General features: G+C 36.8%; 1 long non-coding RNA gene across 1 annotated transcript; it reads left to right on the top strand.

Moving 5' to 3' along the window:
* Positions 1 to 867: 867 nt before the first annotated feature.
* On the top strand, positions 868 to 4,814 carry LOC145977700 (uncharacterized). The gene is made up of 3 exons (XR_014440619.1): positions 868 to 1,424; positions 4,327 to 4,499; positions 4,659 to 4,814. It is a non-coding gene; the product is annotated as an uncharacterized LOC145977700 (long non-coding RNA).
* Positions 4,815 to 17,358: the final 12,544 nt, after the last annotated feature.

The following is a 17,358-nucleotide window of genomic DNA, read 5'->3' on the forward strand; positions in this document are numbered from 1 at the left end:
GGAAGGAACCAGCTGAGAGAATTGCCCTGCTCTTCCCTCGGCCAAGACCCAGCTATTGTGAACAACGGTAATCCGTGAGGTACGTAGCTACCACCGCTGAAAGGTCGGTTCCTGGGAACCCCCTTTGTAGAAAGCACGTAGTACGGGACTGCCTGAGCTTGTGCTTGCAAGAACTGGGCTCCGAGGAAACGGTGTACGGATGAAAATATACGACGCAGTGTATGATTGATTAATTTAATTTTACTTCGCGTTTTGTGCCTCTTGGCTAATTTGCTAAGATGGGGATGACTGATGAAATGATACAATTGATGAATGGACATTCGCAATCAACCATACCCGAGCGGGATGCGAACCCGGGACGCCTGGCGTCTTAGCGCGATGGTCGCAGTGTATGTCTCGGCAATCTAATGTAACGTACTTGCGTAAATATGTAGCGGATTTACGTCCGTATTTGCACGGCTGCATATGGGCCGCTCTTAGGTCTGGACCGTACGTCCGTACATGTACGGCCACAACCGTACGGTTGGCAACACTGCGCTTTTACCACTCGATTTCCCTTCTCCTCCTCTGCCTCTATGCGCAGCCCTGCTCCACAGTTAGCTGGGACAGGCTATACCCTCCGTCTCTGGAATCTGTGTATCAAGGCTGCGCATAATAGTAGAGAAGGGTAGAAAGCGAGTAGAAGGAAGAAAGCAGTGCGCGTTACTGCAAACGCCTCGTAGCAGAAGCAGCTGAAGCACTCACTTCTCACGCGTTCATTGGTCGAGCTCTCTTGAGTCAGTGCACAGAGACTAGTTTTCATTCGCTAACTCCAGAGATTACCAGGACCAAAGCGTTATTTTCTTGCAATTCCCATACACAGAAAAAACTGGTTTGTTTGGAATTACCAAAAAAGTTTGGTTGAGTTGTTTGGTTATGCTTTTTGTTTCCGATAACCAAATGTTACTTGTAATTACTAAAGCATTTTGTTTAAGAATACAAAAAAATTTGGTTAGACGAAATATGGTACTCGTAAACAAAATTATACACATTTAAGTGAAGAGAAACAAAACGTTTGGTTAAATTTACAATAAAACGTTTGGTTAAATTTACAATAACTAGATGTGTCATGGCGTCCGCACGTTCGAAAACCAAAATGCTGTATCTTTGAATGATCGCACGGTGAACTCCAGTGAATTTTGTGTCCGTCTTCAAGCAAGACAGTAGTTTGTCTATGGCCTGTTCTCAACGCATGTGCAAAGCACGAATGCGAGTGATTAAATCTGCAAATACAGTCTTTGTCTAGGCTAAGCCGTTCCTTTCTGAAAACTTTGTCGTCGACTCGTCGGACTGAAAACACGGACAGCACGCAACAGAAGAAATGTTTCTTATCCCAAGATGAGATGGATGATGTTACTTGGAATCACTTGCCGACATTTTCCGAGGTAAGTGAATAATTATATTTATTTTCTTTTCATGCAGTCTCATCGTTGAAACGTGGTGTTAGTGAAGTTGTTGGCCCGAAGGATACTTCTCAGTATTAACTACGTTCATTATAGTAGAGTGATATGAATATATATATTCGTGTATATATGCACAGTTTAGAATGGATTACTTGTAATTTTCATCCACCTAATGAAAGTAGCACTTTTTTGTATTCACATAACCTTGTGAAGGGTTATGCCATTATGTACTGTACACCTATACCTGGAAATTTCTTCATCTGGCGATCCTCACCAAATTAACATCTTCGAATATTTATGAAGATGGAAACTTTTTTAAGGTTTAGTATTCTCAAGCAATTACACTAATATGCATCTGGCATAAAATTTCGAGGTGCGTCTAAGGTAGCTTATATCAAATATTGTGTGTGTGTGCAGAATGAGTGTTTGTAGTATTGCAAGTTAGTTGCCACATGTTTTAAAGTGTCCCTAGGTCCAAACTTCTATCTCTGTAATTAAAGTTTTCTGCAACTTCCATCCAAATGCAAATTACAGAAAATTATAACCCTTTATTTGAAGATAATGTGTAACTTTCACGAGATCTTATTTCACGATGAGGGGATACTGCATGTAGCATGTGCCTTAAATTTTTTTTTGTACTCTTCATTGTTATCAGAAATGATGATTGCACAGCAAGTTTCAATGAACACATCCTTAGTTGAAACTGTATGTGGTGAAAATATACTTAAATCTATGTGTTGTGTGATAATTTACCATTCAAAATAGCTATTAGTGAATGAAATTGTTGGTCATGTTACGGTAATGCAGCCTGTAAGTACAAAAGAGAATTTCGGCAATATATTATGTAAAGTAAAAAACTATTACTAAATGATGGATAATATTTCATTCAGTCATTGATTTACAAGTTAAATAACTTGCAGGAAAACGTAAAAATGAAGATTAATATGAGAGAGCCATTGAAACCTGCCTAACATACTCACCAGAGAAATTTCCCTCTGATTATTTTTTTAGAGAGGTACTAATGGATTGGATTTTTTTCTTCAGAGGTACTAATAGAGAAATTTCGTACGATGTAGAGATGAAAAGTAATGTGACTTTCTGAATCTGGAACAAAAACTAACGGTACTACTTTACTATACCGGAGACACCTATCTGATTTATTTCGCAATTTTTTACATTGATAACGTACTATTCTGCGTTGTAGAACATTTCTTTAGGTGAAATAATGGATTTCTAACGAAAATAATGTCTATTTCTTACATACGATAGCCCCACGAACCATCACTGGGAAGAGGTGTGCCTAGTAGGTTAGGTTAGGCCTGTTAGGTTAGGTTCCATTAGCACTTCTTTCGTTCAATTTAGCATATACGGACATCGGAATTACAAATTCCACGGCATCTTCCACACCCGGCAACAACTTCACGACGCATCCTCGACACATCATGTTGTAGCAGCAGCAATAGTGCGTATTGTGCTCTCGTGCAGAAAGCAAATGGCAGCAGCAGCAATAGCGCGTCGGAAATAGATTTTCGTAGAAAACCACATGCATTCGCATTAAAATGGATCAAAACTACATTCCCGAACATCACCAACGCTACAGAAAATGATTTGCCTAAGTACTTTCTCCTGTAAATTTGAAGAAATCCATCTCCGGTATAGTAAAGTGTTACCAAACTAACTTCACCACCTGATGAAGCATGTCATTCTGTGTTAATAATTATATTGACCTTCATTTTTTTTATTATTTTATTCAAATTTTATTGTCCCTTTTGAGTGATTTAATGAAAGTTTTTGAGAATGAGTGAATTTTTTGTTTAAGAACCTGAGTACATTATTTTGACGACAACACTGCGTTCTGTTCTTCTCGCCACCTGGTGAAAGTAAGCGTTCCTTTTTAGATGAGATTGCCTTGTATGAGATATTTATTTCTTTGTTAATATTGGTGAGAAGAGCAAACAGTGCTAAAAACCAGAAATCACATGGTCATATGTTGGAAGTACGTATTTACTGAAGGAATTTTAATGCTAACAGCCCTAAACCAGATTTAGGAACGTACCCCTTCAACGTAAGTCATGCGACACTTGCAGTAGCAGTACAAATTATCTTATTTGATTCTTAACAAAACTGCATCTCATGCAAAGAGTATTGTGCAGAACCCAGTATTCTTTAACATGAATCATAATATGGTTCCAGAACAGCATGATTTAAAAATTCCGAAAACAAAGGCATCTAGATTCAAAACCTTTTGCAAATATGATTGTGGAATTCCTGGTGACAAATATAACCACAATTCAACTGTGATTGCATATTCAAGTTCAACTTACATGTTAATTTACTAAATCACTTTGTGTAAAATTATGGAGAGTGTCACGGGATGAGTAACCATGTTTTCACCATTTTTCTGTATGTGGGAATTATTTTTGTGCTAGTGGTAATAACGTTAATACCAGTCTCACAAGGCACTTATGATAAGGCACAGGATAAAGTAAAATTTTTACGTTGCTAGGTTAAATAAGATTACTTTTTTGTGTATGAAATGCTACTGAATTATAAGTAAAGGCTGATTTTGAGTTAGTAAGGTACAAATATATGTTCTGTTTATTCAAGTATAATCTCAATCTGAAGCTTAACCATTACAGTGCTGTTAAAAGTATTCTTAATTTTTTTTAAATGAAAAAAATGTACTTAGTCAGTGTATATGTATGTCTAATTGAACTAGCATAAGATAACTAGTTTCTCGGAACTTGAGCAGAACTAATGTCTATTAGAAGACATTATATATCTTCATATATTTTCACAAAATTGTTTTCGACATTCAATGTTCATATTTATTGATTTGATTCTAGTTAACTTGTGTGTTTGACACAACTTAAATGTTTTGCAGGAAATTTATTACATAGATCTAAAGGCTCAAGGACCAAATAAAAAAAATGAAATGAAAACTTGTGGATCGATACCAAAATACCAGGAAAACACTACGTAGAAGTGGCGTTTTTGGTGCTGTGAGACAGCGTAACCAGCATGAATCTTACACCAGTTCTGTAGATGGTTTGACAGGTAAGCTGGATAATTGAATATAAATGGTACTGTAGAAGTTTTTAATGTAGGTTTATTCTTCTGCACTATTATAGTAACTTGTATAGTTCATTGTTAACCTCAATATTGTGAAGCACATAATATTTCTTTTCTTGAATGTATTTTTCTATTACCTTCCAGATTATGATAAAAACAACACTGACAGCAAAGCATGGTTTGATTACAATGTTGAGCCATGGAATTATGTGACTGAACACTGCAAGAAGACATTTGAATTGCCTTCGAGGCAAGAGTAAAACTGTACAAGAAATGTTATCATTGTGGCCAGCATTGAAACAATCCCAACCACACTGGTAAGCATATCTCAGACATGATTGTTCTTTCATTAGTTGAATGCTGGTTGCTGATTCAAAGTGAACTTTTAGCCCTGAAAACAAAGCGAAAGACAAACCCTGGTTGTCATATTTATCCCAATTTATCCAACACTTCTGCAACCCATGCATTTTATTTTTTGTTCCTTCCCTAATTTAGCATCACCAATGGCACATTATAAATAAAGCACTCAATTGAAGCATACCACTGAAAAAAAGCTGTATTGTACATTTCAGTGATTGCGAGAACAACGGGTAAAACCTGTAGTATGTTACTGTACTACAATAGAAAAAAACATAAAACCTTATGCAAGCCTGGTAACTCAGCACATTCCCAAAAGTATCATACATCGTTATTCGGTGGAATGCTTCAATTGTTGCGTAAGTGTCTTGTAATATTTTTTTGTCTAATATCATGTGTGTGTGGTTGTAATTTTAACTGAATCCTAGGTAAGGATGCACAGAGGGCTTTTCTAGATGGTGTAGGTAGGACACAGAGGGGTGGGAGGTGAGTCCCCCAAGAAGGTTCTGTTCCCCTCATACATGGTTGAAACATTGATTGACCTCCTGGATGCCCATGGGCACGGGTATTTCATTGTGTTCCAACATTTACTTAATCAAATCACCATTCATTTTCAATGTTGTGAATGAACTACATATGAAATGAAATAACTGAAGACTAAAATTGGTAAATGTGAAAAGTGGCTGGTAGCCCTCTAAGTAGTTCAAAGGGCATATAAAGAGGTCACTAGTGTGCATGTTCTTACGGGCTGATGTGTGGAACGATGCGATTTCCCAACACTTTCGTTTTTGGCACTTAATACATTTACCACTTTTAGTCCTCAACTGTATACAATATAAAATTTGTTTCAAGTGCACATGGGCAAATCAGTATTGTACCCACTGTTTAAAAGTTTGTATGAAGACCACCATTTTGCTTAGTGACTACTTTTTTTTTGTATGTAGTGGAAGTGGCCATGACAAACAATTTATTTATAAGTCATGGATATAATAAACAGGGTATATCCTTTTTTAAAAAATCATGTGGCAACTGAAGAAAATAATACCAGAAGTTGATTATTCGCCAAGCTGTAAAAAATCTTGTCTTCCCCATGCTTAGGACCAGCCATGATGGTGTATAGGGAGTGTGAGGGTAACACACCCCACAATTTCTTGATCTCGTCGAAAGTGGGGTGTTGTGATCAGCACCATGCCCCTGACCACCTTCACTCCACATTGTTTTTCCCAGGTATACATGTTATTCGCTGGATCCATTTTGATCCGGGAGTCGAGCCTGGGCCCATCGCATGGTAGTCAGAGGAGTTACCAACAGCAACTATGCCTAAGCTGCAGAGATCATATTCCTTACGTTTTTAAAGGGGGGGGGTTGACAGATTTGTCTCAGTCACATTTCTGAAGTGCACTTATACGTCATTCATTTCATGGGGTCCGTGGCAGAGTGGTTAGCACATAGCGCTACAATGCTAGGGGTTCTGGGTTCGAATCCTGGCCTGAGTATGAATGTTTGTGAGTGTCCATTCATCAATTTCATCATATCATCACTCATTCCTGTCTCTGCAGATTAGCCAAAAAGTGGCACAAAGAAGCCGAAATAAAATAAATAAAATCAATGCAAAATTTCTTGGGGCATTTTCAGAAAGCATACGCACTTGATGGTATGTGAAGGACTAAGGTAAGAATGTGAAAAACTCAAAAAGACATGTGGTGACATAAAAACTTTCTTTCAGAGGATACCTACCTTTTTTAGATTTTTAAAATGTATTTTAGGCTTAAATATTAACTTGAATCAAATACTTACAATTTCCCTTCATTCGTGGTCATTTTATCATCTGGAAGATATAGAAATAGTGTGAAATATGTGGACATATTGTGAACTTTTGAACTTTCCTTCATTGTACATATTAATAGTTGATTGTCACTTGAAAACACCAAGAATCAAATAATTTGCACTGCAGATTTTTTCTTCCCAAGTTTTAATATTGTTTTCTATTTTTTAAAAAAAGATTTGCCACATACAGCAATGAATGAGAAAAATAACCTCTGTCAATAGGCTAAATTGTAATGTTAACAATATTTTTTTCAGATACTAAAGCAGCTATAATATTGACTTGCTGTCAGTTGTGCTGCTCAACTACCCAGATAAGGTATAAAAAAACTACCCACTGTGAAGGCGTCTCAGGATAGCTTTGTCACATAAAGGTAACCATTAAAGCTTAATAACTTATAAATTAATTATTTTGGGGGATGTTTGAATTGCAGATATATTAAGCAAATGTGACATCAAGTACAAATACAAATACAATACAATCCTACAAAAATAGGAGTTTCACATGCCTCTTGGTTTTGGTTTGAGTTGGTGTTTTAAGTCCACTTTATGCACAGTAAGGCTAATCAAGACTGGACCTACAGTTTTAAAGTGGGATCCGAACCACTGTGCCATGTGCCTCCACCGGGTATCGAACCTGGAACCCCTTGATTAAAAGGCCACGACGCTACCACTGCATCATCGGGGAGGTCTCCTGTATGTCTCTTTTACGCTATTTGTTGGTGTATCTTTATCAGTATTCTTCCATGATTCTATAAAGAAGTTAATTGATTTCATCCACTTAATGTTTGATGAAACTTAGCATATACCCTCTGAAAATGTTTGGACTACAGTACTTCCCCTTAGCATCACACCATGCCATGCATACACATGTAAAGTAAGGGGGGTAAATCTCCACACATTGTCTATATTTGCTACAGTTGAAGTGATGTGATCAGCATCACATCTCAGTGGCATTTACCCCTCAGGTTTGCCCCCATGCACCCATTGATAAAATTCTAGGTGGATTGCATATAATTTCAGAAATGTAATACCAACAAGATCATCTTAAAAGTAAGGTATTACCAACTCTAGTCATTGTAATTTTGCCTCATGGGAACTCCATGTGCAGAACTGAATAATAAATGTGTTACTTAAAGATTTGCAATGCATTTACTTTCAATATAAAACCAGTAAGGAAAATTGTGCAAAGTATTGGATACTACATTATGTTATGGTACTCAAGTAATGGAATGTAATTCTGGTTTGGAGAACATTAAAGGGGTGGGCGTGGGAATATTTTTCCACATATTGAGGCTTGCCAAAAAGTTTTAGGATGGTCAACGTACCAAGCTGTTTAATGCAAATGTCTCATATTATTCCTTACAAGTTTATACATCGTATGCTTACGGAAACAGAGTGAAGGTAGTATTTTAGGTAGCTTATTAGATATGCAGAGTGTATTTGTTGTTAAATTGCATAACTAATATTTTCAATAATTCATTTCATAACTTGAAAGCCTGATAATTTTATGTATAAGCAATAATTATGTTTTCTTTTACTTGTGTTGGTCCTTCCAGCTGTATTAATTTGACAAAAAATTTAATTTGTAGGGAATTGGAGATGTTGAGCAATTCATTGAAAACAAGAACAGAAAATTGGAATCATATGGTCTCACAAGACCTCTTGTGATATTGGTGGGACCTTCTTTGAGAAACATTACCCATGAGAGTGCTTGTGGCTTCTTCTTCAAAAATCTGTGTACAATATTTCTACAAAATGTGACATGCACATTATGTCTGTGAATACTTTATTCATGTGGAGGGGAATAAACAATGCGGTTCATAATATAAGAGGTAAGCGAGTTACTAAAGATATATCAGTGAAACTTACTTGTAAAAATTCTATTAATTTTGGTGGCCTCTGCCACCATCCACTTGGGAACTCGATGCTTCACTGTTAGGTTGACTTCCGGTTTCTGTTGTTGTTTTCTCGACTACCGCTAGGGGTGCTGGTGTAGCCATTTCGTCTGCTGCGCCCAATGGGTTTGAGCTGTTGTAATAACGGGAGCCAAACATGATGAGCCTGATCGCTGTTCATATTCAGCTCGTGCGGAAAGTGCATAATGGCATGCGTCTCTTTGATTTTGGTGTCGATTAGGGTGTGTGATGTATACCTAACTGAAACTTTTTGGATCCTGGGTTGGTTGAACTTTAGGTGCCTTGCTAGTCCAGTAGTGGGTTGGGATTTTTTTGTATACGCTCGTTGTATACGCTCGTTGACAGATCTGATGGATCTGCCAATGTAGTTGCACTGACACTGGGCGTCATATATACCCGGGTTGTCTAGTGGGGAAAGGAATGATCTATTGTGTTTGCTCAGGGCACTGGCTATTTTGTTTATTGGTTTGTGTGCGAGTTTGTTGTCACATTGTTCCAAGGTCTTGGCTAGGCTGTTGGATGTAGTCTGGTGGTAAGGGAAGGCAATCCATTTAGCTTTATCACTGCTGGCTGGGTGGAGTAAGTTAGGTTGTCGTACTTGCATTTCTGCTTTGCTGCACCATGTGGAGAGTTGATGTACTGTGTATCCATTTTGAACTCGTATGTCCGTCACTATGTTAACTTCTTCCTTCAAATCTTCTTCAATTGAACAGTGCGAGAAAGCTCTTCTGTAGAAGTTAAGCCATAAATTGGCTTTATGTTGGGGAGGGTGGTTGGAAAGGGAGTGAATATACTGGATTCCTGCCCCAGTTTTTCTATGTATGGCTTAAATTCTACAGAGGAGCTTTCTCGCACTGTTCAAGTGAAGAAGATTTGAAGGAAGAAGTTACCATAATGGCAGACATAGGACTTCCAAATGGATACACAGTACATCAACCCTCCACATGGTGCAGCAAAGCAGAAATACAAGTACGACAACCTAACTTACTCCACCCAGCCAGTAGTGATAAAGCTTAATGGATTGCCTTCCCTTAACACCAGACTACATCCAACAGCCTAGCCAAGACCTTGAATCAAACTCGCACACAAACCAATAAACAAAATAGCCATTGCCCTAAGCAAACACAAGAGATCATTCCTTTCCCCACTAGACAATCCAGGTGTATATGATGCCCAGTGTCAGTGCAACTACATTGGCAGATCCATCAGATCTGTCAACGAGCGTATACAACAGCACTTAGCGGAAGAAAAAAAATCCCAACCCACTACCGGACTAGCAAGGCACCTAAAGTTCAATAAACACAGGATCCAAAAAGTTTCAGTTAGGCATACATCACACACCCTAATCGACACCAAAATCAAAGAGACGCATGCCATTATGCACTTTCCGCACGAGCTGAATATGAACAGCGGTCAGGCTCATCATGTTTGGCTCCCATTATTACAACAGCTTACACCCATTGCGCACAGCAGACAAAATGGCTACACCAGCACCCCTAGTGGTAGTCGAGGAAACAACAACAGAAACCGGAAGTCAACCTAACAGTGAAGCATCGAGTTCCCAAGTGGATGGTGGCAGAGGCCACCGAAATTAATAGAAGATTTACAAGCAAGTTTCACGGATATATCTTTAGTAACTCGCTTACGTCTTATAATACTTTGATTGACCTAATTGGATTGTGATTTCTTGTGATGAATGCTCTTTCTTTTTAATGAAAACTATTTGCAGTGCTAGTAATATTGTGAAATATATTAATTCTTAACCTAGATGTAAGTGTAGACTTGTGATACGTAACAAATTCAGATCTGTGCATTTTACCATAGAGCACGAAATGGTGGTGTTATATTTGTAACAACCATTATCCAAGTTTTTCATCACTTATATTGCACTTAAAATTTAAGCACATGGTATATTCAAATGGTGTATTAAAATGTTGTGATGATGGATGTTTGAGACTTTATTGGCATAAAATAATTCATAAACCACCACAGGAGAACACATCATGCAGCTTGTGATATTGAAAATACTGCAAGTTCTGATGTGCCTGTTGAATTTGAAAGCAGCGAAGAAAGTAATGATCAGGATATAGATACACATCTTCAATTAACTGATGATGACTTATTTGGGGAAAACATTGAGCTGGAATGTGTAACATTCATTTCACAGCTGTATGCAAGGGCAGATTTAACTAGGTCACAGATCCAACACATTATATCAGTGGTAACCAACTTCTATGGGCCTCTATTGTCATCCCTACAAATAGAAGTTAAGGCAGCATTTCAGTGACCAAACCCAATAAAGTAAGAATCTGTGGTAAGAAAACTTGGTTCTCTGGAGAATGTTTTTGATGGCATGTCATGGGAATATTTAAGAATAAAGTATTTAGAAAGCAACAAATATTTGGTTAAGCCTGTTGAATATACATTATCTTAGGGATAAGATTAGGAAACAGAACCTTTTCTGGCAAGCGTATCCTTACTTCAGTGCAATCCAAAGGACATTTCATTCCCCTACATAATATTCTGAGTGCTTTTCTCTGTCTCTTTTGTATTTGAAAGAGTTGTTGAAATCAGATATATTGTCAAATTTCATCGAAGCCAAATTATGGCAAAAAAGTTAGAGCTGTTTGAAACCAAAAAATTATTGCCTTCGTTAACCTATCTTGATGAATTTGAGACTAGCAATCCACTAGAATCAAATGCAGGGATTAATAAATTAGAGGCAGTATATGCAAGCATTCCATGTTTGCATCCCGAGTTCAGTTCTTTACTGGAAAATATTTTTTTTTAGTTTCGCTCTTCCATTCATCGGACAGAGTACAATTTGGAAATAATGCTACATTCAGGGTCTTGATTCAGGAGTTGATATATCTTGAAAATGAAGGCATATCAATAAACACAGAACAAGGGGAAGAAATATTGTTTTTAGTATTGGACTTGTATGTGGAGACAACTTTGGGGGACTCCATGGTATTGTTATGTTGAAAGTTTCTCTTCTTTGCATTCATGTAGATTCTGTAAAATTTTCAAAGACCGGCTGCAACGCAGCATTGACATAGGTAATGAGGTTTTTAAGAAATAGATGTAATTATAGTGAAGATATTGCTATAAAAAATTAATCTTCAACTGGTATTAAAGAAGAGTGTGTATTTAATGAAATTTCATCTTTCCATGTGACAGAAAAATATTCAGTTGATATAATGCATGATTTGTCTGAGGGTGTGTGGGTGTGTGTGTGTGTGTGTGTGTGAGAGAGAGAGAGAGAGAAAGAGAGAGAGAGAGAGAGAGAGAGAGAGAGAGAGAGAGAGAGAGAGAGAGAGAGAGTGAGATCGTGATCTCCTAAATGTCATGACATTACGTTATAACTATGAGGCTCTTTACGCTTGTTGAATTCTCATATTCAAGCTCTAGATGTTGGTTTTAATGAACAAAGCAACAGACCACCAATAATTCCTTTTACGCTAAGTTTCAAGCATCAGTTGCAGCAGGTAGAACTATATGTATCCAAAGAGGTTTTAATGCTCCCTTGATTTCTTTTGGACCAGGTGCTGAAATAGAAACAGCATCTCTTGCCTATTTTGCAGAAATTTCTGATTTCTTGCTTACAAAGCTGTGAATAGGCTTAATCATGTATCTGCAAAGGGAACATTATACAAACAAGGAATTATATTAGTTACTGTCATAACAGATGATTTCCCACAATTTGGTGAAATAAGTGATATTTTAGCTGACCAGGACTCTTCTGTTTATTTTGTGTGCAGCAAATTGAAAAAAAAAACAGTTTAAATAAGCATATTCATGCATATAAAGTATGTATAACACAAAGATATACTTGTGTTGCACACAGTGCTCTCATTGAACACAATCCAACATGTTTTGTAAATGTAAAGGATGACATGTATGTTCAAGGAATGCCATGTAGCAAAATTCTTCACCTTTGAGTAAGTCTTGAAGCTTTCCTGGCAACGAATGATCGAAAATATTCTCTCTGGCTATTGACCAGGTGAGTTGTGGAAAAGATTCCAAGCTTTTGAGAGCTAACGTCACTCTCATCTTCAGGGTAAAAGCTTGGAATCTTTTCCACAACTCACCTGATCGAAAGCCCAAGAGAATCTTTTCATTCTTCGCCTTTGTTCATATTTCCACTTTCATTATGTATGTATTATGTATGAATCCCTTACTAGATGACTTGTTTCCATTTAGCGATAACTTTGTTTCCTGTACCAACATTTTTATTTTTCATTGTTTTAATTTTTCAATAAATAACTGATCTTTACAAAGATTGATATTGAGTCATATAAAGTTTTGAGAAGTTTCATAATTCCTGCCACAGTATGGTACATGATCATTCTTAAACATGTTGTGAGGTATTTCTAATGATATGTTCATTTTGTAACCATTTGGGTAATTTTATTTTCTTCTCTGATGGCATATTTGTATTTACACATTGTACTCAGTGCAAGTAAGAAGACTAAGTACAAAGATTAAAATGTGATTGTTCTAATTGTATTTGATGTACAGTTTATGCTCTGAAGTATTTTTTTTAATTATATTATTTGAAAATGCTGCAACTTGTGCATTTTATTTTATCCTGATGTTATTTCTTCTCATATGATATTTTTGTGTTTCTTTAAGCATTGCATGCTCATGCAATGAAGAATTGAGATATAAATTGGTCCTAATTGTATATGAATTTTATGATATGAAGTATTTTTCCTATTTTCATATTCTCTGAATAAGGTGTAACATGCATCTTATTGTTAATTTTTTCTCATGACTTTATTATTTCTGTAAGGAAATTACATTGAAACATTTGAAAATATTTGTTTTACATGGATGTACATTTTATGTTATGAGAAAATTTTAAAAAAAGTGTATAACTGAAAAAGTCTGTAATTAAAAGATCCATCGAATGGTCTCATTTGATTTCCCTTGCACAGCTTGATCTGTGATCATGTGTGAAGTGGCCAACTTAAAAACTTTTACTAGTTTTTATGTTTAAGGTCTGCCCTGAAATGGGGAAATCTGCATTCTTTTGCAGAGGCTTATTCTCCTACGTTATCTGGTATACCATCGGTAAACAAACTTGTTATACTGTATACAAATTGTCGGAAAATTTGAAATTATCGATCATCTGGTTTTTTTTACTTACATGCCTGCCTTGTTTTTTTTAAAATTCATTTGTATCTAATTAATATATAATACATACATACAATAAATAAGAATTGTGTAAAATTGGGCCAAATTTTCAGCATACGCCACAGTTTTCTTGTTTATGGTTTCTTCATGAATTTGTTTTTTTTAGCACTAAGGATGCTAACATTCCAGCTAGTAAACTATGTAGTCATGTTTAACATATTTACCAAATTTGGTAATTGAGAATTTGTTTCCTCTAGACAAATAATTTGGAAATGATAAAAATATTGCATGGTAAAATTAGCCACATTTAGTAATTTTGAATAAATCATTGTGTTATTCTAAACAAATCATTTGGTAAACATAAATATAACTGCTTGGTAACATCAGGCAAATTTAGTAGATTTTACTAAATTATTTTGTTCCTGTAGCAAAATATTTGGTAATGATAAACAACAATTAACCAGGTTTGGTAAATTTGATTAAATTATTTTGTTACCCAAAACAAATCATTTGGTACCCTTAAGTAAATACATTTGGTAAAAGAAGCAAATTTGGTAATTTTGACTAAATTATTTGGTTTTTCTAAACAAATGGGCTAGATTTGGTTAGATTTACCAAAATAATATTTGGTATTGGTAACCAAAAAATTGTTTATGACAAACAAATAGAACTTGACCAAATCTTTTGGTACTGGCGAACAATTGTTTGGTTGATGCCTATTTAAACAAACTATTTGTTCACCACTAACATTTTTTTGGTTAATCCAAACAAACATTTTTCTCTGTGTACGATTTCCGATATCAACAGCTACTTTACGACACTTAAATTGTTAACTTGAAAATTTGCAACTTGGGGAAGTGCTCAGTTTGGCAACTCTGTTTTCAACTACATGTCTACCCTGGATATTAAGGTGCAAGGATCCTCGTGGAATCGCCTAAGGCAAGGAAGCTGGGTTCCGTTGCATGCCAAATTTAGAGCATTCACGCTTTATTGCATTTCGTCATTCCTAATTGCGTGCGACCGTTTCAGTGTTTTGGGTAACTAGAAGTGATTGTCTATAGGGAATAGATCTCGTTGGGCTTGGAATTTTGAATTTGAATTTGAAATTTTGGGTGAGTCAGCACTTAGGCTATTTTGCACCCGTCACATTATACGGGGTCCAGCCCCTTACTATAACTAAAATAGCATAATTGCCATGTCTTACTAAAATATTAAAATATTCTGACTTTCGTTAAAAGCTGAGGCTGCAAAGGAGCACTCAGCACACACAAAGACAAAAACAGGACAACACACAACTGGCATAGTGCCAGTCGCCAGAGCCTCGTTCCTCTGCAAAATGCAGTCCAGGGTGTACTACGTGGAAGTAAGGTTGACAATTGGGTGTACTCCTACGTTAAAGGTCAAAGTGTGAATGGGGGAGAAAGATACAAGACAACCTCGCAATCATCGAAGAACATTGGCTCCCTGATCCATATTTTTTATCGGTTCTAATAATGTAAATAATGAAGGCTTACATTATGTATCATAACCATAAATAAAACACATGTAAGTCTTCATATATATATATATTTTATTACAATTAATGATCATTGACTTTGTGAAATTTCTTTGCAAGGATATTTCGAGCAGAAAGTAACAACAACTGTAAGTCAGTTACTGTAACGTTTCGAAAACTTGTTATACAGTTGTCGAGAGATACTGTACAGACGAATGTAGTCATTTCGGCTGCTTGAGTCTCGTCTTTGTGGAGACAGTTATTGTGAAATGCTCGAAGTTAACTTTTGCACTATTTGTTTTACAAGTTCCACCGTCAGTTTTATACACTTAATAAGTATTAGATGTATTTCAGGGCACGTAGTGTATTTAAACACTGCTTGCAAATAAAAAGTAATATTATATCCCACAATCTTTCGAGAAGAAATTTAATGTATTCATATTTTAATGAACGTGTCGAGTTTGTTGTGGGTAGTATTGAATAATGCCAACAGGTGCCGTGGTAAGACACATGTAAGCAACGCACTTGCCGCTCCGGCCAGGTACAATATCGGTCATTGTTTTTTGCTATATAGTCCAGTCAATAAAGGTTTCATGTCGGAAATAATTCCGTAAAAGCTGAATTTTGGTCAGTTGTAAGAACACTACTAGTAGTGCAAAATCCCAAAAGTCCCCGCCCTTCCTCTCGGTGCTTCCCCCCCAGTGCCCCCCAAACATCAATTTCGCAGACTCTTAGTTATTGACCTATATCTCCATAACTAATCGTAGTATGCAGGTAATCCTTTACTAGTCTTAACTGTCATTAGATGGGCTACAAAAAAGATTTTGTTTAATTTTTCGATAATGTTGGTGGTTTTGCCGTAATTTACAAAATAATCATCAAAAGGTGAAATTTTTCTAGTACTTTCTAAAGTTCTTGCCTTTTAACATTTGAACGAATTAAATGACAAGAAATTGTTTCGAATAAAGATTGTAGCCTATTTTATAAGCTTTAAAACTATATAAGTTCGAATGTACTGTTATGAAGGGTACACCATAAAATGTGTCTCGAGGAGGGGCGGGAACTTTTGGGATTTTGCACTACTAGTAGTGTTCAAACAACTGACCAAAATTCAGCTCTTACGAAATTATTCCCGACATGACCTTTTTTGTCCTTCATTGACTGGGCTAATCGCCAGCCTCACGGCGCAGTATGTGGCTGTAACCTGTCTGCTGTAAGCAACTATAGTCTACCCCGGCTAAATTTGGACAAAGCCGCGCACAGAGGCAGAAGAGGGGGTGGGAGGATCAAGTGGGCAGAGTGAAGTAGTACACGCTGCTGAGAAGTCAAGTAACTGCAGTTGCTTTTCCTCCTCTACGCAATCCCGTTCCATCTCAGGTGTTCATTGATGGAGCCGTCTCGCGTCATTACTTGCGCCGAGGCTTGTTTTCGTTCATTTGCTCCAGAGATACGCGGGACAGAGTATAGAAGAATGATTACACTTTGTGCTTTTAGTGATGTGTACAATATTTCGATGAGCCTGCCCCCGTGGCGGAATGGTTAGCACATCGCGCTACGACGCCACGGGTCCCGGGTTCGAATCCTGGCCTGTGCATGGATGTCTGTGAGTGTCCATTCATCAATTTCATCACATCATCACTCATCCCCATCTTGCGATTAGCCAAATGTGTCAGAAAAAGCGAAGTGAATTAACCCAAATCAACCAATAAAAATAATCCCTACTCTTTTTACCGTTACAAAGCAGTGTAAACGATTCCCTGGTTGTGCGTTTGTGCGAATATTTTAAAATTATTCTGTCGGTCGTGTCTTCTCGGTTCAACAAACAGCAACCTTTAATTTTTTTAAATTTCGTGACGAGAGTGTACAGCTATTTTTTAAACTCCCTGTACTGAAGGACCAAGCTGAGAAATTGTGCATATTGTGCAACACTTGTCATTCACCGTATGTGCGCGTATACTATACTATAAGCGAGAAAAGTAAATTCATTTCAAACTAAAAAATAAATGTCATTAATATGTTAGTCAGGCTAATACGTTTACTGTGCTTACACCCGAACACTAATTCTAAAAATGTGCCATCTCCGGAATCTTTGATGTGGGCGAACAAAAAC

The sequence above is a fragment of the Lepisma saccharinum genome, chromosome 23, assembly GCF_977018435.1.
Source record: "Lepisma saccharinum chromosome 23, izLepSacc3.1, whole genome shotgun sequence".
In the NCBI taxonomy this organism is placed as follows: Eukaryota; Metazoa; Arthropoda; class Insecta; order Zygentoma; family Lepismatidae; genus Lepisma; species Lepisma saccharinum.